The 25132-nt window shown below is 40.5% G+C and overlaps 2 long non-coding RNA genes across 4 annotated transcripts in view; one reads left to right on the top strand and one right to left on the bottom strand.

The window, feature by feature from the left end:
- LOC112652545 (uncharacterized) overlaps positions 1-25112 on the top strand; it is a 62085-nt gene extending 36973 nt beyond the window's left edge. Inside the window, exon 5 of one of the 2 annotated variants that reach the window (XR_007405110.1) lies at positions 24231-25112. This is a non-coding gene — a long non-coding RNA (uncharacterized LOC112652545). The remainder of the gene's footprint in view (positions 1-24230) is intronic. The other variant, XR_007405111.1, reaches the window with a different exon arrangement.
- LOC118352096 (uncharacterized) overlaps positions 1-25132 on the bottom strand; it is a 60994-nt gene that overhangs the window by 14739 nt on the left and 21123 nt on the right. For both annotated transcript variants that reach the window (XR_004808639.2, XR_007405112.1), the window contains exon 4: positions 15786-15984. This is a non-coding gene — a long non-coding RNA (uncharacterized LOC118352096). The remainder of the gene's footprint in view (positions 1-15785; positions 15985-25132) is intronic.

The following is a 25132-nucleotide window of genomic DNA, read 5'->3' as shown; positions in this document are numbered from 1 at the left end:
TTCCCAAAAAAGGTATGCTGGAGTCCTAACTCCCAATATCTTGAAGGTGACCTTATTTGGAGATAGAGTCTTTATAAATGTAATCAAGTTAAACCGAAGTCATTAGGGTGAGCCCTAATCCCAAATGACTGATGAGCTTATAAAAAGGGGAGATTTGGACACAAAGACAGACACGCATTGAGAGAAGACCATGTGAAGAGACACAGGGAAAAGACAGTCATCTACAAGCCAAGGAGAGATGCTTAGAACAGATCTCTTCTTCATATCCTTCAGGAAAAACAAATGCTGCGGACACCTTGATTTTAGATTTTAGCCTCTAGAACTGTCAGATGATAAATTTCCATTGTTTAAGAAACCCAATTTGTGGCATTTTGTAATAGCAACCCTAGCAAACCAATACAATAGTACTATTATTATTACTCCCATTTTACAGTTGAGGAAACCAAGAAGCAGACAAGTTAATTTGCCCAAAGTTGTATGGCTAGTTATGGCTAGTAAGTGTGGTATAGGAGCCCAGGCAGTCTGGCTCCAGAGTCTACCCTTATAAATAGCTAAGATATTTGACGTTTTTGAATTCAATTATTGCAATGTTCTTAGTTTCAATACTTCCTGACAGCATCTTGCCACAGGATGCGAAGCACAATTATGAGGAACCCATTGATTTAGGTGCACGTGAAGTAAAACAAAACAATTATAAAATATATAACAATAGTCACAAAACACTAACACATATATTGAGTTCTTGTATTGAGCACTTATTATGAGCTAAGTGTCATTCCAGAAACTGATACTGTGAAAAGGAAAATGATCTGGTCTCTTGAGGAGTTCACAATTTAGGAAGGAACCATGCTCCTTTGGTTGGAAGGAAAAGACCCCATAGAGGAGATAATCTTTGAGATAAGCCTTGAGTTGGAAAGAATTTGGGCAGGTGGCTAAGTAGAGAAAAGTTTATAAATAGTTTCATTTTGAAGAATGTAGTTGGACATGTAGGCATTATTAGGTCTTAACTTTAAGAACATGTGAATGAGAGAGAAACACTGGAGCTCCAGACAAATGCTTGTCAAGATTACTTGTATCAAATGAGAGAACAGCTTTAGGTAATAGGTCATTTCCTGCCTTTCACAATTATACACCAAAAACCATTGGCTTCAAGTTTAATAAGCCTGCATAACAAATTGGGGAAAGTCTTAGAACCTTAACTGGATTTTAAGGGGCCACTGAAGCCGGGAACCAGTAGAAGAAGCTGGCTAAAGTCCAGGATCAGGGTACACTATAACACTGGGGCAGAGGTGGTAAACTGGTAGTCCTTGGGATAGATCTGGATCTTGGTCATGTCTGACCTTCACAGTATTGGCTAACACTGAAAATGAGATGTTTTTTTCATAACATTCAGCAATTCTGTCTTCTTTAAAACAAACAAACAAACAAACAAACAAACAAACAAAAACAAAAGATCTGGCAATACTGGGCCTGCATTCCTACAGGGGAATTAGTGAGGATAAACTGCCTTATGCTGTGGTAACAATAGACCTGAGACCTGAGCATGTAATGAATCTACTTGGGAAAACTTTGTTTCTTACTCGTGTCAAAATTTACATGTCAATGTAATTTATGCAGCTCTTCTCTAAGTGGTTACCCAGGGATTTTTCTATCCTGTGGCTCTGCCATATGCATTGCTTGGCTCCTAAGACTTCCTGGGGCATCTTTTCTACTTCAGTTGAGGGAAAAGAAAGAGTATATTATTGAGTGAGAAACTTTTTTGGGGGCCAGGACTGGATGCAGCATTCATTCCTGCTATTCACATTATGCTGGCCAGACCTCAGTCACATGGTCCCAGATAATTATAAGAAAGCCAGGAAAGAAGTCTAGCAGGAGAAAAGGGATCTAGGACTTGGTAACCGCATATATGCTCTGCAGCCCAGTCTTCATCACTAATTTGTCATCCACCTAGCATCTATAGGCATTTGAGTTCACAATCTCTGAATTTGATACTTGAATTGTAGTGGAAATCACCCCAATTTGGAATGAGACCTATGTTTGCAAATTGGTTGGCCACAATATTGTTTATAATAATGACTTAACTGAGATAGTTTATTTCTCTCTCATTTAAAAGCCCAAGTTGGTAGGTGATCCCAGGATGTAGAGCAATCTTAATCCATGAGGTCATTCAAGAACATAGGCTCCTTCTATCTTGTTGCTCTGCTGTCTCTTGAGGTGTTACCCTGGTCCATGTAATTGAAGATGGTTCACCATTACCACCAGTGGGAAGAAGGAAAGAGGAACTGGAGGGCATGACCAAGAAGTTGATCACATTCCTTCCTTCCACTCACTTTGCATTAACCAAAATAAAGTCATTTGGCCCACAAAGCCACAAGGAAGCCTGGGAAATGTGACCATTTCTGAGCACCCTTGTGCCCAGCTATAACTTGGGTAATTAAGTTCTTAAAAGAGGAATAGGGGGGGACAATTATCAGTTGGCCACAGTCATTTATTATTTATGTGACTTTTGGAAAAAGACTTCATCCTTCTGTACCCCTTTATCTGTAAGAAGGTAGTAATAGGGCCTTCCTGTAGGAGTTAAGAACATGTTTAGGTACAAGTAACAGAAAATCTAGTGGATTTTCTAGTGGATTGATTATACAAGTAGGATTTCAATTTTCTTATGTAATAAAAGATCCAAAGGTAGTTTATTACTTAGTAGGTTGATGATGTTTGGGAAAATATTTGTGATTTTTTTTTTTTGCCTTTCTTTTTATTTTATTTTATTTTATTTTTTTTTTAAATTTACCAATTTGCCAGTTTTTTTTTTTTTTAATTTTTATTTATTTATGATAGTCACAGAGAGAGAGAGAGGCACAGAGACACAGGCAGAGGGAGAAGCAGGCTCCATGCACCGGGAGCCCGACGTGGGATTCGATCCCGGGTCTCCAGGATCGCGCCCTGGGCCAAAGGCAGGCGCCAAACCGCTGCGCCACCCAGGGATCCCTGCCTTTCTTTTTATAGTCTCAAAATAGTTAATTAAAGGCAAGAGAAGGAGAAAAAGGACAGCACTGTTTGCATCTTTCACCTTTATGAAAAAGCAAAAATCTTCCCAATCTCCCAAGCACTCAGTGAGTGATAAATATTATCTAAAAGAGTTAATCTCTCTGAACCTCATCTATTATATGAGATGCTAGTACCTATCTCATGGGGTTGTGAGAGACAATGAAATAATATTGTTAATATGTTTAGAACACTGCCTGGCATATTGTATTTGTCTCAAATCCAGGGCAGCAGAAAGAGTGCTGGCTTCGACAGTTCAGTGTTTGAATCTTGACTCCAATCTATGTGACTTTGATTAAGTCTGTTAAGCTTTAAATCTGTTTCTTCTTCTTAAAAAAATGGGGATAATATAATTTCTTTAGAGGGCTATTGTGAAGATTAAGTGGAATTACGTATACCAAGCACTTGGCTTTTAGGAGAAATTCTTTTGAAGTTTAAGCAGGAGCCACCCTGAATTTACCTGGGCTGAGCAGGACGCAGCTGGAGATGTTGGGTGCACGTAGGCCAGCTAGCTTCTCCCAGCATGCTCACAGAGGGGTGGGGCCGTGTAACCATGGATTAGTACAGGAGCAAAACCACCAGCACAGAGGCATCTGGACAGGATCTTGCAAGCAAAGGGCTCAAGGCAGGGCTCTGGTAGGTAGATACCTTCCCTAGCAAGGAGGCTGAGCAGCTGTGTTGAGGCTGTGCCAAGTGGATGTGGCTGAGGTCAGCTCATGAATTATAAGGAGGGTGGAGGTCATGACTGGCTGTAAAGGCTTCATTTTCTGGGGGCAAATTTGATGAAGTAGAAAGAGGAAGAGGAACCCTGGGAGGGGCCTATTGGGGAAAGAGATATGGAGAGGGCGAGATTACACCTAACTCAGTCTTTACCCCAACCAGGCTGCTTCCCTTCCTTTCTTCTTCCCTAGCTTGTTCTTTCTCTTTCTTTCTTTCTTTCTTCCTTTCTTTCTTTCTTTCTTTCTTTCTTTCTTTCTTTCTTTCTTTCTTTCTTTCTTTTTTTCTTTTTCTTTCTTTTCTTTCTTTCTTTCTTTCTTTCTTTCTTTCTTTCTTTCTTTCTTTCTTCTTTCTTTCTTTTCTCCCTTCCTTCCTTCTTTCTTTCCTTCCTTCCCTCTTTCTTTTTCTTCCTTCCTTCCTTTTTCTTTCTTTTGTTCTTCTCTCTCTCTCTTTCTTATAGATTTATTGAGCTACAATTTCTGTACTGTCGAATCCACACATTAAAATGTTACAATTCAATAGTTTTCAGTATATTAACAGAGTTGTGCAATCATAATCATTACTATCTAATTCCGAAAATTTTCATCACTACAAAAGGAAAACCTATACCTGTCAGCAGTCATTCGCCTCCTCCTCAGCCCCTCATAACCATTAATCTATTTTCTGTTTCTATAGACTTGCTTATTCTGGACATCTCATATAAATGGGATTACACATTATATGGTCTTTTGTGGTTGGCTTTTTTCCCACTTAGTATATGCTAATGTTTTCAAGTTTTAACTGTGTTGTACATGTACCAGTACTTCATTCCTTTTTTATGATTGAATAATTTCCCCTTGTGTGTATATATATATATATATCCATATATATCTATATCTATATCTATATCTTTATCTATCTATCTATCTATATACATTTTACTCATCCATTCATCAGTTGATGGACAGTTGGGCTTTTCCCACCTTTTGGCTATTATGAAATAACTTTGCTATGAACATTCATGTACAAGCTTTTCTTGTGGCATATTTCTCTTGGGTACCTAAGAAAAGAACTGCTGGGTCATTTGCAGCTGTGTGTTTAATCTTCTGAGGAGCTACCAGACTGTTTTCCGCAGCGACTGCACCCTTTTAAATTCCGACCACTATACATGAGAATTTCAATTTCTCCACATCTCCACCAATACTTGTTATTATTTGCCTTTTCTATTACAGCCATCCTAGTGGGTGTGAAATAGTACCTCATCATGGTTTTAATTTGCATTTCTCTGGTGAGTAATGATGTTGACTATCTCTACCTTGCTCTTAAGAGCAAGCTGAGTGGTTCTTACAGGAAATAGTGTGGAGATCATGTAGCTTTTGGGGGAGGGGAAAGAATGGGCCTTCTGCATCTCAGAATAGTTTCTGAGAAGAGGTGTAGCTCATGCTCAGTTATTCAAGAAAGGCTAAAAAGAATGAGAAAGAGGGTGTTCTGAGTCCACTGACCATTTCCTCTTGGTTTCCTAACTTGGGTTATAGAGACTGTTGTTGCCTCTCCTGGGTTGCAGAATGGAGGCTCCTGCCCTAAGTGGAGAGTTGCTTTCAAAGGCAAGGTAGTTAATATAGTCAAATATTCAATAGTGTTAAGGCTGTTCCATTTGACTTTGCTGAAAACAAGGTTTATGAACGGGGTCAAAAATTTATCAGGTACCCTAGCAAGCCTTAGGCAGAAAGAATTTAGCATTTAGAGCTCTGGTTCCCAGCCTCTTGCTGAGTTCTATTCTATGAGAATGGCCTGGTAATTAAAGACCCCAAGTTGTTAGAAATAAGTGAGCAACATTTCATGGCCATCTCCATGGAACTAGATGGAACTGCTCCTTCCTCCAGTACCTAGGCACCACGGTCATGGAGAGGCTGCCATAGGCCCCTGGGGGGAAAGAGAAAATGAGCTATTTCATTACCTGTGCTCTGTTTTCTTAAACACTAAATTCACTGCTGCCACTTCCCCCAGAATTCACACTTTGCCTCCTCTAAAACCATAATTTTTTAAAAAATTATTCGTAGTTGGTATAATCTTGAACCACAAATTGTAACAGAACTGAGAAATTACTGAAAATTAACTACATTCAATGAGGTGGTTAGTTACACAAATATATAATTAAAAATAACTCCTCTGTAAGAACAGTAATCAACTAGAAAAAATACAATGAAAAAACTATTTACAATTAAAAAGTTGTACAGAACTTACATGAAGAAAATTAGAAAAATTTATTCAGGAATTTAATACTTTAATAAATGGAAATGCATGTTTTTGGACGGGAAACAAAATTTTAAAGCTAACAAATTTTCCCAATAGTTTATAGGACTAACTTATTTCAATCAAAATACCAATGGAAAACTTTAGAAACCTAATAGAAAAGCAAAAACTGATCAAGAATCTTTAAAATAACACACCACAGGATTGGTCCCATGAAAGCACCACTGGCCTTGCCTCTGGGCAGACAAGTCAGGAAAGTCTGGGTATGAGGTGAAAGAGAACAAATATCCACTACAATGAGGACATTGGAATCTCATCTCTTTGAGGGGCAATGTGAGCAAGCCACTGGAGACAATTGCTAAAAATAAAACACTTTGCTTATGAGGTAGTGACCACCCATTGCCAAGGGTCTGATGACTGCTTCGGGGGGAATTAAGCACCTGGTAAAGTTATTGACCAGTCAGGGGTCTAATGCAATGTCATAGCCAATGTCTTCCTCTTCCTCTTCAGGCTCTTGGATTTCCTTTGTAGGCAAGTTTTCTTCTTGGCTCATCAGAGAGACAAGTAGATCTTCTGAAATCTAGCTTTAAAGTGCTCATCATGAAGAATTCTCTTCAGGCTCGTTCAGAGAACTAGGAAGGAAAAAAATCTTCCCCTCTCTGCCTGGGCAGAATAGGGAAATATGGGAAGGCCCTTGTAGACTTCTGTCCAGGAGAACGCCTCAGGAAGGAGCAATAACTCTCTGCTGGCTGTTCTTTGAAGTGGGAGAACCTGGTATTTTTTGAAAAACCACCACTATTTCAAACAACATTCTAACTGACCCTCTGACAGGGATGTTCTGGAAGGGGTGGGTAGGGAGGATAGAAGCTGGTTTGCAAATGGAACGCCAGTTGTCTGAATGATCTGCTCTTTTGAAATGTCTGGAATTTTCTTCTTCAAAGAACTACTAAGTGGACTCTGGCCTTCAGGTATTCTGAAAACTTCTCCAGACTTCCAGCAACTTCCCTAGCTTATGTGGAGACCACTCATGTACTTATAAAAATAATAATCTATAAGATTTATCACATTCTATGTCTGTTCTGGGTAAATTCCCAGCCATGAAAGACATGAGTCATACTTTGTGTGGTAAAGGGAGTTGGCTGTATTTCTCACTTGTTGGTCAAAGATGAGGAATAAAGGTGGAAGGGATTATCTTAAAAATCAGGATGGGAAGTGGACACATGTGTATGTTGCAATTCAGGATCAAGAGATTTCTTGGTGTGCTCTTGTATGATTTGGGATGAAAAATCCTTGTGGCAAAAAGAGAACAGGAAAAAATATTTCTTCTGGAGGGTTTTTGGGTGGGTGAGAAGTGGGGTGAGGAAAAAAGGACAAATGGTATCAGAACTTGTCTTTATTCTAATGACTGGTATTCTGATGGAGAAATGAATAGTGCAATACCAAAACTTGCTCCAAAGCTATAAATGTTCCTAGAATTAAGAATTTTAAAAAAATCTTCCTGTTTTTTTTCCCCCAAACATGTTCCCCCAATACCAACAGTTGACTATTAACTTCTCTTGTGGGGTGAAGGGATAGAAGGGGAAGGGGAAAGAGGCAGTGGAGAAGCTGCTACCAATTTATAACAATGGTGCAGTCCAGGAATCCAAAATAAAAGGCATTCCTGATCATTATTCAATTATAATTAATACTTTTGGATTCTTTGAAGGATTGAGATAATTTACATGAAAATTTTTCTTCATCAAACTCACCTTGTTAATCTACTTGCTGGAGGGGATCCATAGCCTCACTGAAAGTTAATGAGTTCTTAGACTAAAAATTGGAGTGTGTGCAACATATTTGTAGAATTTAGAAGAACTATGTGGGAGGTTAGGATGCTCCAAGTATACTGATTCCTTAAAAATAAAACTATTTGCATGCCAAAACTGATATAAAAGCATTCTTTCACATTACTAAGAAAATAAACACAATATTCTGGAAGATGTTGTGTAATTATTTGGTAAAGAATTGATTCACTGATGGGAGAGACAGTAATGTATATATTGTATCTTTCATTGAGGTCCGAGCCTTTTTATTTTGCAAGTGAGATTTGGAAAATTCAATAAATTGACAGAATGTATATTTAAAAATTGCCAATGTATATTTAAAAATAGTAAAAAGAAAAAAGTTAAATTGCTTATATATGTTCATTATAGTCAGTGACCATAATCTTAAAACCAAAAGTAGGGCACATGGTCTGCAAAACAGTATTATACAATCATTCATTTTGCAAGTATTGCTTGAGTGCCTACTGTGTGCTAGGTACTATACCAGTTTCTGGCTATAAAATGATGAACTAGAGAGTCATACAGGGTGATCACAGAACAAAACATTTCAAATTGAACCTGCCTCAGAAAATATACATGACTGGTTGTAATTACACATCATGACTCGTTGAATGTTACAAATTTCCCACATTTTTTGATCGACTTTACCGGGTAATTTTTTTCATATGACAAAATGTCAGTATTTATACATAGGTTTCCACACATAAAATACAGTGTGTATGTCATGGTTTATAGGCTTTTGTTAATGGTAAGTCCCTGAAGCCTACAATTTAGAAATGGCTTACATTCCAGAAGTTTGTTTACAAGTCACTTGTTCAGTGGTTGGTTTCCAAAGCCAATCAGCAAAAACCTATTTAACCTAAAAAAGAGCTGAAACAAAACACCAGTCTTATAATTAAAACTAACCACTAAGTTTAACAATGTGTCTAAGGTTGAGGGCATTCAAAGTTCAATTTGTGGTTCTAGAAGCACATATTTCCTAGAAGCAGCGTTGTGATGGGAGTGGGAACATTCCCCTGATTCCAAGATAATAAGGAAATTATCACCTAAGTAGGAGCAGACCCAGGTTTTGTGGCCTGAAGTTTTAACACGTGTGGGGCCTTCTTTAGGAGGAACACACCATTATGAATGCAAAACAAGACATGAGGCCTTGGAAGGGACCTGTGCAAGGACCTCTAAAATTTAAGCTTCATTAACACTTTAGTAAATCTGTGTCTACATCGATGACAGGGTCAGGTCAGGAGTAACAATTGAGAGATGGGAGATTTGACAAAGAGGGTGAAGATTAATGGGGAACAGGTAAAGGACAAGAGGGACAGATACCGGGACCCTCACAAGGTGAATGCCTGGGGAGGAGATGTTTAATAGTTGAGGTTGTTTGTTCCTGCATCAGGGATCATGTGCAGAGTCAGGACTAAGGGCACGTTATTGGAGGGGCAGGGCCTTTGGGGTTGCAGGATGGGGCCATGTGTGGGACATCAACAGGGTTAGTGAAAGGTTGGGTGGGTCTGTCCCAAAGGCCAAAAGTGGAGAGATGGGGATGGGGACAGATTCTACAGCTGAAGTGGGCTGGGGTGCAGGGGTTCAGGTTAACTTCATATTGCTGTGGTTAGGGGGTAGAAGGATTGGGTCAACTTCAGGGAAGAGGATTGTGAGGGAAGAAGGAAGGTACATTCTCACCTGTAGCAGATGGAGGAAAGAAGTGACAGGTGCAGGGGTGGTGAGGAAGGGCGGGGTCCCACCAAGTGCAGAAGAGCAGTGATGTAAGGGTCATGCATAAGTCAGAAGCCTTGAGTCAGGCACTGCAGGCACTGCCTGTGATTATGAAGGATGATAATGCTCACACCAGGCCAGAAAATGATTTGGATAACTTATGAATTGAGAAAACCTAATTATTTTAGATGAATTAAACCCTAAGCAAATTAAAACGTGTTAGCAAACCTTCACAAACCTATAATTGATCTGTATCAGTTAGGCTTAGGTTAAATTTTAGCAAGTACCCTGCGGTTGACAAGAGATAGGCCCATGGTCTTTAGATAAAGGCCACTGGTCTGGTCAAGAACAATTATCTTTCTTGAGGAACAAATGAAATGAGATTTTGATTTCTAAGAGTAGAACTGCTGGAAACAAAGCAAGCCGAGAAATGGAAAGTCCATATTTGAGCACCACACAGTCATTTCCCCCCTAAAATCTCTGCCAGAGAGAAGCTGTGTATCTGACTTTTTCACAATTCAGCTACTGCCTGATACAGCCCCAGGCCAGTGTCCTGAAGAGTCTCACCAGAGAGGTTTCCACTTTTCATGTCCTAAGTGTTCTGACTCTGAGAAGAATGCAAAGGCAATTATTCCTAAGTATGTATCTCCAAATAGTATCCTTTAAAAAACCATTTACAGCATTGGGCAATGATGCAGAATGGTAGTTATGGAATATAGGGGTAATATGCAAAGAAATAACCAAATGCTCAGTGTGTTTGGAGTTCTGCAATCTGAATCTAAGATCATATAATATATGAGAGGCCCCTGAGGTGTCTTTCTTATTCGTGGGCAAGGATATTTCCAGCAAGAAACAGAAAATGTGTGCCTGTGAAGTGTATCAGTCAGGCTGTCTGACCAGAAAAGCAGAGCCATTCCAGGTTTTTCCAACAGAGGAAATTTGATACAAAGAATTGGTTACCTAGGAAATGGAAGACCCTGAGGAGGCAAACTTGGAAGCTAGAAAGGAGAGGGATTCCAGAGATTAGGAACAATAGGAAGCTGCTCCCACTTTTAGACTGGAGGGACGCTGGGAAATGTAGTTCCCTGTAACCAAAGTGGGGTACTGGATTCAGATGAGAGCAAAGGGAGTGTGGCCTGCACATCGCAAAACCTGAAATTTTGGATAATGCATACTGTTACCAAACCACCTTGGAATTAGTAACCCCTTCTATTATCAACCCTGCATTATATTTCCATAAGGTGACTCGAAAATGTTACTGAATCACCACTTAGATTCCTGAACTTAACTTTTAATTATTTTTTTAAAAGATTTTATTTATTTATTCATGAGAGACAGAGAGAGAGACACACAGGCAGAAGGAGAGGCAGGCTCCAGGCAAGGAGCCCGATGTGGGACTCGAACCTGGGAATCCAGGATCACACCCTGAGCCAAAGGCAGGCACTCAACCGCTGAGCCACCCAGGCATCCCAACTTTTAATTATTTTTAATATAAAAATTCATTGTGAGTAGATAATACAGGCACACAAAACAAAATTCAAAAGTCACAGTAAGATAATAAGTAGTGAAAACTCTCCTCCACTCCTCATCACTCCTAGCCCCCAGGTCTGACCAGTGTTCTTATGTAGCCTTCTATGTATCTATACTATGTGTCTACACCCATATTCATATCTTAATGTATACCTATCTTTTTCTATATGTGAAGGATACATATTCCTACTCCCATCACCCCCTAAATGGGAGCATACTATATGCACTGCTCTACTGACCTATACTTCAGAACCAACTGGGACCTACCAATTTAATGCCTAAGATATTTCTTCTCTTTGGAAATACAGTGGGTGTAACCATTGGGTCAGGCATGTGCCTCGATGATGAAGGACTATAAATCATAAGGCTTGCAGACATTCAATGTTCAACTAGTCATGCAAAGAATTCTCCAAGGCAGTAATTCAGCAGAAGATTTGTCAAGTCTGTCAGGATGATTCAAAGGTTTGGAATGACTCATTGGGGCTTGGGTTAAATAATCTTGGCTTAATCATATCAATTGGAGCAAAGGTAAGTTGAAGATTAAAATCCTAGTAGCTTAGTATCTCATCTGGACACTGGCAGAGAGATTTTCTGCTCAGCCACAGTGTCAGGATTAAAAAAGGTCCCAAATGCTTCATATCGTATGCCATGATAATGTCTATGTGGATTAAAGAATTTGTATATTGTTAATGTTTATGTACATTTATATACGCAAATACAAATGCATATGTATATTCATATATTTTGCACACACACACTGAAAGGAAATATCAATTTGAAAATTTCTCACATTTCTGGAGCAGGGATATCTTTATAAGCTTAGAAATGATAGAAGAAATTACAGAGATAAAAGTAAATTGAATTCATAAGGACATTAATATGTTCTGCACATAAGAATGCAAGAATGTAAAAAATATAACACTGAGAAAATACTTTTAACAAGTATGACAGATGAAAGATGATATCTTAACTATTTGACACATTCATATGAAGCCACAGAATATGATAACAGCAAGAGCCTCAACTCTGAAATTAGACTTCTTACGATGTGCACATATCTGGGGCTCAGTTTCTTCATCTGTAAAATGCTGACACCAGTAATATGGAGTTTTGTAAAGTTAAAATGTGATTATATCTGTGTAGTACTTAGAACAGTGCCTCTTGACACTCAGTAGGAGTCAACTATTATTACTAATAAAAAATATTGTTAGACAAATAAATGGACAAAGGACCTGAACAGTTAATTCACCAAATGCAATTAATAATTAATTAATAAAAGAGAAACTTTCAAATGTATAATTCATTCCAGGAGTATATTGTTCTACTTTTCCCAAAATAGTTTAAAAAAATTAATACCCAGTGCTACTGAGAATAGAGTAAAACCAACAACACCTCTTGGAGCAACAACATTAGAACTATTCTTTTTTTTTTTTTTAAGCTATTCTTGGGGAAAAAAAAATTGCAATGCATATGCAAGCCATAAAATGTTTAAATTCTTGTTTAACTTGATAATGTTGCTATTTACAATTTTCCTTAAAGATATAATCCAAAGAGATAAAATATTATGAACTTATTTTTTTCTGCATTATTTATGAGAACTGTAAAATGGTTTCAATTTTTTGCTATTGGAGACATTGCTGCTGTCCTATAGTTTTCATGGGTATGTGTGTATATTTCTTCAGGATCCATTCCTAGAATGAAATTGCTGGCTCAAATATTTGCACATTCAGATTTCTTTCTTTTTTCTTTTTTAAGATTTTTATTTATTCATGAAAGACACAGAGGGAGAGAGAGAGAGAGGCAGAGACATAGGCAGAGGGAGAAGTAGGCTCCATGCAGGGAGCCTGATGCTGGACTTGATCCCAGGACCCCGGGATCACACCCTGAGCCGAAGGCAGACCCTCAACCGCTGAGCCACCCAGGCGTCACTCAAGATTTCTGATAGTGACTTCCCAAACCATATTGTGAGAAGACTTTATCAATTTATGGCTCCATGAACATTTTTTAAAGAAAGAGTCAAAAACAGAGGTCCCATGAAACCAACATAAGACATAATCAAATGTACCTAAAAGTAGACCTATACCTATATTTCACCTTCATCATCTTCATAGAGGTGGCTTATTTTTGGCTTTACTCTTTCAGATATCCTTATGAATTTGGCTAACTCATGATCCTACCATATTTCCTACCCCCCTTTTTATTTTGAGAATACTTGTGATTATCATCTGGTCAGAATACTCATTTCTGGGCTTGGGCGTAGAAATATGTATCAGTTGGCTAGAGAACACTACAGGTCAATAGCTTTGTAGGTTAAGCTCATTTTTATACATCATTGTGTAGGGCATGGTCATGCAGGTTACCTGGGCAGGTAGGCACTGACATCTAGTGTGCTGCAGTCACCAAAGAACCTGTGCCCTGGGTGTAAGCAGGGGAGAGCAGAGCTCTCCTGGAGGCAATGGCTCTTTTTCAAGTTCAAGCAAAGAGGGTTTCTGGGGTCTCAATTGCCTTGATCATTCATAATTAAACATTTCTCTATTTAATTGATTCTTCAGCTCTTTGTTTAACTGACTCTATTGATAGAGCCCATCATATTAAAAGGATGATGAGAAGTTTATATTAATAGTTGGCCTTAGGATTTAAAATATAAGTACAGTTCAAGCATAGTTGAGCCTCTGGCTTTGATGAGAAAAAGTTTTGGTGAGCTAAGGAACCCAATGAGATTAGGGCTGGTGGTGGGAGGGTGGTGGGGGAGGATGGATTAAATAACTGATGGGTATTGAGGAGGGCATTTGTTGTGATGTGTGCACCAGGTGATGAGCACCAGGTGATGTATGCAATTGTTGAATCACTCTATTGACGCTAATAAGACTCTATTTTAACTAACTAGATTATAATAAAAACTTTAAAAAAAAGAGAAAATACAGACAGTCTGAAATTTACCTTATCATTGATAGATTTTAGAATATTATAAAATCTGGGATGCCTGGATGGTTCAGTCAGGTAAGGGTCAGACTCTTGATTTCAGTTCAGGTCATGATCTCAGGGTTGTAAGATCAAGCCCTGCGTCTGGCTCCACGCTCAGCAGAGAGTCTGCTTGAGATTCTCTATCTCCGTCTTCCTCTGCCCTGCATCCCCATGTGTGCCCTCTAAATAAGTAAGTAAATAAATAAATAAAATCTTAAAATGAAGAAAATCATAAAAGTTATCTCTGATTTGTATACTTTCAAGTGATGAAATAAAAATAGAGCTAAGATATATCTAGCACACAATTGTCATAGCTGTTGAGTATGGTTCCACTGCTAAACTTTTTTCCTCAGGTGTCAATTGAGGTATTTTCAAGCAGATATAATTATTGCTATGCAATGGATATGAAATAGGATATTTCCCTCATCTGTCACTAGGCACAAGTAACGATTCCAACGGTTAGCTCTCTGATAAGTTGTGACTCGTCTTCTAAAGTAAGAAGAAATCTACATTGTAGTTAACATTGTGTAAAGTAGAACATGCACAGCGTGTCTGCAAAAGCAATCAATAGTGAATGATTAAGAGAAAATCCTGAGCATAGAGATGAGGGACTGATGTATATAGACTGGGTAAGATCTCACAAAACTCGCAGCATGGGTTAATCCTATGAACCTAAATAACATCAAGAAAGGTTTAGGTTAGACCTAAAGGAGAGAAGGAAAATAGGAAAGAAGAAAGGCAGGGAGGAAGGAATAGGAGTTAGGAAAGAAGTTAGGAAGAAAAGAAGGAAAGGAGGAAAGGAGGAAGGGAGATGGGGTGGGGGGTGTCTTTGTGATCCAGGAAGAGGGAAAATGAGAACTGAATGCATATGAGCCACAGCTCTCAGGCTCCTTCTGGGAGCTCCAAAACCTTTGAGTCTGAAGACCCATGTCCTTGACTATTCGGGGAGTTTGGATCTACTAATGGGAAGTTGCCAAGTCACAGTAACGTTGAGTCCAAGCCAGCTGTTGAGTTCATGAGGATCCCAGGCAAAATGAGCATGTACAGGGCTGATAGGACCAGGGTGTTGGGTGGGCAGGCAACATTAGGCATGTGTGCTAGAGGGTACATGGAACAGGAGGTACATGGCAGCGACGACTATTTGCCAGGTTCTCTGGTGATGGCAGTAGCTTTGGGGCAAACTAGTTTGAGTTACTGGGGTAATAAGGGGTGGGACTGGTAAAACCACAGGTTGTTCTTATATTTTGCCGAAGCCTCAGAACCAAGCATCTTTCTTGTCAAACTACTAAACTGGGTCAGTTTAGGGGCGCTTGAGTGGCTCAGTTGGTTAAGCGTCTGCCTTCGGCTCAGGTCAGGATCCCAGGGTCCTGGGTTCAAGTTCTGCATTGGGCTGTGTGCTGTGCTCAGCGAGGAGCCTGCTTCTCCCTCTCCTCTGCCCCTCCCTCCGTCTGTGCGCTCTCTTTCTCTCTCTCTCAAATAAATAAATAATAAGTTAAAAATAAATACTGAGACGGTTTACAAATAAAATTGCATTGATCTCAGTTACCTCATCAATCTTTCCTTTTCTTTTTAGCAAGAGCACTTTCTGTCACAGAAACGAGTCTTTGTCTCCCATCCCATTTCCTAAAAAACGGAGGTACTATGAGGGCAATGTATCTTTGGGATGATTCCCTGGTTCACATGAGTGTTGTCTACATGTTTTTATCTAGAAGATATAAACCCTGAGGTTAAATGGCAGGTCGTGATAGGATAATCATCACTTACCTTGACACAAGACAGGAAGCTCAACTTCAATAAAAATAGGTAACGTGGGATCCCTGGGTGGCTGCAGCGGTTTGGCGCCTGCCTTTGGCCCAGGGCCCGATCCTGAGGACCCAGGATCGAATCCCACGTCGGGCTTCTGGTGCATGGAGCCTGCTTCTCCTCTGCCTGTGTCTCTGCCTCTCTCCCTCTCTCTGTGTGACTATCATAAATAAATAAAAAAAATTTATTAAAAAAAAATATAGGTAACGTTCACGAGGTGGTTTTGCTGAACTGGGCCCTGGGCTAAGTACTTGTACACATTGCATAATGCGAACTGGATGACATCCCCTTTGATGTCTTTATTGCATTGCATTTATTAGCCACATATAGATGAGGAACCTGAGTAATAGGGGAGTTAAGGAACTTGCCCATAATCACCTAGTAAATGGCAGTAACCGAGACATTTTCACTCTCATAAGATATTGCATTCCCAAACCTAAGGAAATCCTAAACCTCAATATACTCAAGTAATGGACTGGCTCCATCTACCTATTGTAGTTTCCTTTTGGTACCTTTAGCTAGGAATATAAACTGTTTTTGAACCCCAGCCTGGAAGGCCAGCTTTGAGTTGCACCCCCCTGTGCACACGGCATGCACATAAATACCGTAATATCATCAAAGACTGAGCCCAGCTGGCTGCTCAGCACACCACAGGCTCTGAGTCCCCTCGCAAGACCCCCAAAGCAGACTTAATACTCCTGGGAAAGCACTGTCCTCCCTCAGTCACAGAGTTCGGGGGAAACACTGTGACTCTGTAATAATCCATGACACGTAATGCGGGAGGAAACCACTTTATCTGCAGAGCTTAGGCCCAGTGATAAGGGACCATTCGAGTAGGGTTTTTTCTTTCCTCATGGTTGGCAGAAACCCAATCGAGCTGCCATCAGTTCCTCCTAAGGCCAGAGACCGAAAGAAACTTCTGAGGCCAGAAAAAGACCGAAAAAAAAAAAAAAAAAAGCTATGTCACCCAGCAGTAGAGCATGACAGGTGACAGATGACACACCGGCTGCCAGGTACTCTTCTCACAGCCCTGCTCTAGGAGGTCCTTCTGAGGGGCTTTGGACTTTTGCTCTCTCAACCTAAATACTTTGGGATGGCACAGAAACGTGTTGAGGCAATGCAATGCCAGCTCCATCGGGAGGGGCTGCCTTCAGAATGGTCCCTGCCCTCCCCTAGCTAGGAGGCTGCAGGTCAGCATTCGAGATACGGGTAGATCTGACCCAGCTGAACCAGGGAGTACCTTGCAACTAGTGAGGGATCTGGAAAATGTTCACAACGCCCTGTTAAGTGAAAACAGCAGCTTATAAAACAGCAGTGTGCTCAAAATATGCACGGAAAAAGACTAGAAAGATAGATACCACAAAGTTAATGCTGGTTACCTCTAGACAGTGGGAATATGAGTGAGTTCTTTTTCGTTTTATTTTTTTTTATCATTTTATTTTTTATGAGTAGCTACCGTGAGTGAGGCATCATAAGTTCTCATGAGCATTTTCTTTTAGGTTCTAAAAACACATATGATATATGACCATCTGTTTCTTCTGTAATAAGAAATAAGCTATTTTTCAAAGACCGCCTCATATCTATTAAGAAAACTTTTACCACCTTGGAAGGAAATCCAATGCTCGAAAACCCCAAACATATGTACAAATAAGCTGGGAAGTGACCATTCATTTTACAAATGGATTCACCATACACTTCTTTTAAATAGAATGTTCTTTAGCACTCAATATCTGGTTCAGTTTGCAATAATTTGCTTCAATAATGAGGGTAATATAAATTCAAACTTTATAAATTGTGCTAAAATTATTTACAGGCCTTTTGGCATAGCCTTTTAATCCAAGTTAGAACCAATAAAGGAGAAAAGTAAACTAGGCTGATGAAATGTTCTTGTCTGTGGAGTACAGATACACAGATACTGTGCTTGTAGCAGAGGTGCCTTCCTGTCTACGGACATCTCTAATAGGCTTGGCAAGCTGAGCTGGCTGCAGGCGCTTGGCAGCTTCTACCCCAAGCCCACCCCTTCCCCCATTCCTATAAGCCTCGCAGCTTTCTCTCATCTTTAAGTGCATCACCTACAGTGGAGGCCAGTAGCCGTGAGGGAGGGAGGTAAAGAAGGAGGAGTCCTGCTATGCTGCTTGGTGTCATGGCCTAATGTTAGTTCTCAAGTAACAGACTAAAACAGACCTCACCATTTTCAGAGTTACCTGTAGGACATGAGCATCTATCAAAGGGGTTTTTGTGCGGTCCTAGAGGCTGCAGGAGGCCTTGAGTGAAGGGTATGTTGGGTGCTGGGACCCTTCAACCTCCCTCTTTAAGGATGGAAGTTGTAAGAGGTTAAAGCAAGAAGCAAGGATCCCCCTATAACCAGGTATGGTAGACAGGTGAGTTAGAAGAGTGGCTTGGTATGCCCATCTGAGCCCACTTCTATTCGGTTCCTATCATGTGCCAGGCACTGGGCTAGCGTGGAGGTACAAGTGGTTTAGAGGGCAAGGCAAGACAAAGCTTACAAAAGTACACAAACCTATAACACTGCAGAGAGTAAGCTGAGGGATGTGAGAGAGAAGTGTCAACAGAAAGTTAGCATAGAGACGGTCCTTCTTAAAGGATGGAAATGTTTTCTGGGGCGGGTGGCTTCAAAAGGGTCAAGAATTTTTTTTTTCTTTTTAAGATTTTATTTATTTGAGAGAGAGTGAGTGAGCGAGAAGAGGGGAAGAGGGAAAAGAAGAAGCAGACTCCCCTGCTGAGCAGGGAGCCCGATGTGGGGCTCGATCCCAGGATCCTGGGATCAGGACCTGAGCCAAAGGCAGATGCCTAACTGACTGAGCCACCCAGGTGCCCCCAGGGGTTGAGAATTCTGACAAGCAGAGAAGGCAACAGGGAAATCAGTGGATGGACCAGCCTGAGCAACGGCAATGGAACGCTTTCATTTTTGAAAAGCGTGCAATGCAGTGGTTTTTAGTCTATGCTCTAAGCTGTACAACCAACACCAGTATCTAATTCCAGAACATTTTCATCACCCCCAAAAAGAAACTCCATACTCACTAGCAGTCTCTCCTCTTCCCCCAGTTGCTGACAACTACTAATTTACTTTCTGTCTCTATGGATTTGTCTATCCTAGACATTTTATATCAATGGAATCATGTAATATGTGGCTTTTTTGCGTCTGGTGTCTTTCACTTAGCATAATATTTTCAAAGTTCATTCAGTTGGTAGCAGACATCAGAACTTCCTTTCTTTCTATGGTCAAATAGCATCCCACTATGCAGTTATAACATTCTGTTGATTCATTTATTAATTGGTAGACATTTGGGTTTTTTTCTACATTCTGGCTATTATGAATAAAGCTGCTATGAACATTTGTTTATCCATAGGCATCTGTCTTAGTCAGTTAGGGATACTTTAAAAAAAAACAAAACCCAAAAACATAGACTGAGTGGCTTATAAACAACAGAAATTTGTTTCTCATAGTTCTGGAGACTGGAGGTTCTAAGATCAGGGTGTCAGCATGGTGGGTTCTGGTGAAGGCTGGCTGTCTTTGAGGTTTTAGATGTCTGTCTTCTCAGTGTGTCCTCAGATGGCAGAAAGAGAACTAGAGAGCTCCATGGGGACTTGCTGGGCACTAACCCCATTCATGAGAGCCCCACCCTCATGACCTAAATCACACCCAAAGGCCTCACCTCCTAACACCACCACACTGGGGGTTAGGATTTCAACATAGGAATCTTAGGTTGATATAAACTTGAGTGACTGAATTCCCAAGTATTTTCTTCTCTATCAAAGAACCTGGCAGTCTTCCTAGGGCTTCCCTCTGGCTCAGACCTCATGAATCTAGGTAAACTTTTTTTTATTTATTTATTTATTTATTTATTTATTTATTTATTTATTTATTTATTTTTTAGATAAACTTTTTAGGGACCAACTTGGCTAGCTTGTTCTTTTTGCAGGCTCTGGAGTGAATCCATTTCTGAGCTCCTACTAGATAGTTTCTTAACCTAAGCTCAGGTATTTCTTCCTCATTCCATGTATGGACAAGGCACAGGCTGCCACCTGTCTGTGCCAAGTTAGGCTGTCGTTTTACAGGTGGGAATCCTCATTCTCATAGCATGCAGGCTGCTTTGCCCTTCGTGGCTATCTTCAAAGAGACAGGATTTCCATCCTGCTTCAGTTGAAAGAGAAAAAACTCAAAACTTTTGGCATTCTTAAGCCATCATTAATGCATGAGAATGTTACCTAAACACTTATTTCAAAGAAGGAAATATTCCAAGTTATTGTTAAAAAAAAAACTCTCAGAGCATAACCCTTAAAACTGTACTGTTGTTGTTTTAGGTACAATTTTGAAATGTACCTAATATATGAACTTGAGTCTAAGATAAGTAAATCTTGGTCTGAATCCACAGATGACTCCTTAAAACTATTCTTCTTTCTCCTAACTCTTCTCTTAACCCCTTGCCCCAAACCACAGCCCTCTCTCCCTTATCTCCCTCTCAATAACTATAGACCTTTCTCTCTCTCAAAAAAAAAAAAAACAAAAAACAAAAAACAACAAAAAACAAAAACCCTAAATCATACTTTCCCTTCTTAAAACTCTCTTTTCCAAACCACAGCCCCTGGCCTTTTCTTTCTAGTTACCTCATCTCCCAAGCCGCAGCACTCCTTCTCAAAACTTCTCTTTAAACTCATTTCCCAAACATAGTCTGTTTCCCAAAACCCACATCCCTGAGCTGCAGTCCACTCCCAGAAACCAAGACACACATGTCCTATCATTCGAGGACAGTGCTGGGACGGGATCCAGGAGAGAAGCATCAGGGAGTTATGACCTGCGGAGGATGTGCAGCAACATGAGGAGGTTGTGGTGGTCAGTGATGTGAGAATCATGATTTAGTGCCCCCTGGACAAGCTCTAGCTATGGGCAGCTCCCTGCACTTGGCTGGGCTTTGATTTTCTCATCTGGCATGTGCTGGGCCTCTGGCTCATAGGAGGCTCTCGGCGATATGCGTTGGCTTGGTTAAGTGGTTGGGTGAAGTACTGGGATGAGGAGACCTCCAAGCTCCTTTCAGCTTGATGTAAAACACTAACATCCACATAGTCAAGATGGAGCGGATCACAGAACTATGGAAGTTTGAATTATCCCACCAATTACCTCCATTTGTTCTTCACTTTGTGTGGCTGAGTTCTTTTTTTTGTTAAGGAGAACAATAAATGGAATTTTACTGGGGAGAGATGTAAGACAGTTGCTTTTGCCTTTGGACTCCAAACTTCTTGAATGTATATCTGTCAGTGGGCTGCTAATGAAAATAGTTTTGGTTCCATGGGAATAATTGTGAGGACAATGAAATCCAGAGATGTGAACTAGGAGTACAGGATGTCGACCCAGGGGCGTTCTAAATTGCTTCAGAAGGCACTAATAAAAGAAAAATGCCATGGTTAATAAATATTTGTTGACTGATTAAAGAACAGGAATACTGAAAATGCCTCTGATAAAGATATCTTGTAGCTCTGAGCTCATATACGTACCGGGGACCAGATGTAAATGGATATGCTGGTTTCAGTTAACAAATAACCCCTTCTGAAAAGTTCTAAAAAAATTTTTTTTAACTCCAAATGGATCATGGATAGAAATGTAAAGAGGTAAACTATATACAACTTTTAGAAGAAAACGTGAGAAAATCTTCATGACCTTGGGTTAGGCAAGGAGTCGCTAAAAAGAAACACCAAAGAATGACCCTGCACACACACACAAAACATTGATGTCTTGGTCTTCAAGAACATTTAAAACTTTGCTCTGTAGATGATGCACTAAAGAGAATGAAAGCACATGTTATGGACTGGGACAAAATTTTCAGAAATCACATGTCTATCAGAGAATTTGTACTCAGAATATATAAACAGTTCTTTTTTTTAAAGATTATTTTTAGACAGACAGAGAGAGAGAGAGAAAGAGAGAGAGAAAGCATGAGCAGGCAAGGGGCAGAGGGAGAGAGAGAGAGAGAGAATCTCAAGCAGACTCTCCTCTGAGCACAGAGCCTGACATGGGGCTTGATTCCACAAACCTGAGATCATGACCTGAGCTAAAAGCAAAAGTCAGACACTCAACCGACTGAGCCACCCAGATGCCCCTAAAAAGGAATTCTTAAAAAACAATAAGAAAACAAATAACCCAATAAAACAAAGCAAAAGATTTGAATAGATATTTAATTGAAGAAAATACATAGATAGCAAATAAATACGTGAAAAAAATGCTCAAGTATATTAGTTATTAGGGAAATGTACATTAAAGCCACAATAAGATACTACTATACACTTATTAGGATGGCTAAAAGTAAAAATAAAATTGATCCTTCCAAGGGTTGACAAGGAGGTGGGCCAACTGGCACTTTCACACATTGTTGGTAGGAATGTGGAATGATGTAGCTACTCTAGAAAACGGTTTGGCAATTCCTTCCTTCCTTCCTTCCTTCCTTCCTTCCTTCCTTCCTTCCTTCCTTCCTTCCTTCCTTCTTTCCTTTCTCTCTCTCTCTCTCTTTTTTTTTTTTTTTTGAAGAGAGAGACAATGGAGGGGTTGGGGGAGGGCCAGAGACAGAGGGAGAGAGGATCTTAAGCAGGCTCCAAGCCCAGCGCAGAGCCCAACTTGGGGCTCGATGCAGGGCTCAGTCTCACAATCCTGAGGTCATGACCTGAGCCTAAATCAAGAGCTTAACTGAGTCACCCAGGTGCCCAATTTGGCAATTTCTCGTAAAATAAACAGATACAAACCACAGGACTAGGAGTCCCGCTCCTAGGTATTGACTCTAGAGAGAAGAAAACTCAAGTTCACAGAAAAACCTATAATCCAAATGTTTATGGGAGCATCATTTAGAATCACCAACAACTGGAAACTACAACATCAATGGTTTTTAAATTCATTAGACAAGTGAAAGAAGCCAGAACTAAAGTTTACATGATATATAATTCGATTTATAGGACACTCTGGAAAAGCCAAAACTATAGTATGGAGTTGCCAGAGCCTGGGGATGGGTGGAGGGTTTGACTCCAAAGAGGAGGAATCAAGGATGTTTTTGGAGTGAGGGACATCCTGATTGTGGTGATGGTTACATGACTTTATATATTTGTTAAAATTTATAGAATTATACACCCCAGGGATCCCTGGGTGGCGCAGTGGTTTGGCGCCTGCCTTTGGCCCAGGGTGCGATCCGGGAGACCCTGGATCGAGTCCCACGTCGGGCTCCCGGTGCATGGAGCCTGCTTCTCCCTCTGCCTGTGTCTCTGCCTCTCTCTCTCTCTCTCTGTGTGTGACTATCATAAACAAATTTTAAAAATTAAAAAAAAGAATTATACACCCCCAAAAAGGGGCAGTTAATTGTATATATACCAAGTTTTATTGTAAAAAATTTTTTATCTAAAAAACAACTCTGCAAGCAACAAAGGTGAAAAAAAAAATGGTCAGAGAACTACCCTAGGTTAGTGGTGAGGATTTAATGTTTACTCAGAATAATTGTGCTTTCGATAGTCAACCAATTGCACAATGAGTACAAGTGAACATTTTCCTGATACTATATTTACACTGCAGCCTAAGGTGACCCTGACAGACATTCCCAAACACGGGGCAGCTGTATCCCCTTGCCTTTCCCAGCCAAGCTATCTGACACTCAAGATTCTGTGACCTCAGAAGAATTATGACTGCCCAGTCAAACAAAGTGTTGATAACGCCACACCCTGCACTTTTCACCTGAGCAAATGTCACCAAGATCTCATGTGCGCCATCTGCCTTGGTGACTATGCTGGGCCTGAATGCAGAGGCCACGGGAAGCTTCCATAACCTCCTTGCCAAATCCTCTCTGGCCTTGCCCACTGATCAGCCCCTACCCTGATGACAGGTGAGACCCAACCTGGGTGCCTCCCCTGAGCTGGGCTCACTTAGGACAGGCTGGATTTCGCACTCCATTTCTTTCCCTTGCAAAGCCTGGGTGTAATCCTGTGACCATTCATTGTTTAGAAATTAAAGGTCTCCTTGGGAGTCGTTTGTGTCCTTGCCAACACCCCGCCAGGCTTGCTACCACTATTCCTCTGCCAGCCCAAGGCTTTATACTGAGGCTTAGGGAAGTGAGAGAGAACTTCAGTGCACACATCCCATACTTAACCTCTTTGGTTCTTAAATTACCGACCTCCTGAAAAATCCACCAAAGTCCCAGGGAAACACCATGGAGTCCTGGCTGACTAGGAGAGTTTCTGCATTTTGGTAGTTTTCCAAAGTATATTGTATGAACTATTCTTCGTTGGAGTCTATCATAGGTCTGGATAATGAATAAGTTTCAAAAATGTAACTAGCAGAAATTCCAGTTGGATTTCCAGGGCTCATAGAATTGTGTTCTCTCTCTCTCTCTCCTCCTCACCCCCCAACTGCCACAGCGTGTATGAAAAACCGACCTGCCAAACTTGCCTTCCTGTAGAATTACCTCAGAAATGGAGCTGAGATTCCAGGGGTCCTGGCCTTGAGGAGAATCTAATCCAAGAAGACAAGCGGAACCGAGGAGCCTAGGAAGACTTAAAGTTGGCAGGAAAAAAATTCACAGCTAATTTGGGGGATAAACAGAAAAGTAGTTCTGCAAAATGTGAATACATTTTTTCCAAGCTCTCCAAGCAGAGGAAGGGGCCAGGGGGTGTATTTAAGGAGGGTAACTGCCCTTCCTACCTTAGCTTTCCTCTCTGAGGCTTAGCATTCAACAGCAATGGAAACATCCACAACGAAGATGGATATTCCCTGTCCTCGGACTCCTGTAGCTTAATTCCCACACATATCAGGTCTCCAACCATCATGGCAGGGCTTCTCACCAATTTTTTAAAATTCATTTTTTAAAAAAAATTTATTTATTTTTGAGGGGGACAGGGGAGGGGCAGAGGGAGAGAAAAGTCACAAGCAGACTCTATGCTGAGCATGGAGCCTGACTCAGGGCTTGATCCCCCAAATCTGAGATTAGGACCCAAGTTGAAACCAGGCATCTGGTCGCTTAACCGACTGCACCACCCAGATGCCCTTTAAGATCCATTCTGATTGTTCATGAACCTTTTTTACTTCTTCTATCAGCTTTGTGTCCTGAAATTTCACTTTGCCTGGCACGCCCTCCCTCTACCATAGCTAAAGGAGAACTAAAATGGGCTCTCTCTCCAGAGTGGGAAAGGACCCAGCTATGTGGGGTAGTATCTGTTCCTTCCTGTGCCATTAATGTTTAAACCCTTGTGTTTTTTTTAAAGATGTATTTATCTATTTGAGAGAGACAGAGAGAGCGAGAGCGAGAGAGAGAGAGAGAGAG

This window comes from Canis lupus, chromosome 23 (assembly GCF_003254725.2).
Source record: "Canis lupus dingo isolate Sandy chromosome 23, ASM325472v2, whole genome shotgun sequence".
NCBI classification, from domain to species: domain Eukaryota; kingdom Metazoa; phylum Chordata; class Mammalia; order Carnivora; family Canidae; genus Canis; species Canis lupus.
Note: the sequence above shows the minus strand (reverse complement) of the source record. Positions and strands in the feature narration are given on the sequence as shown.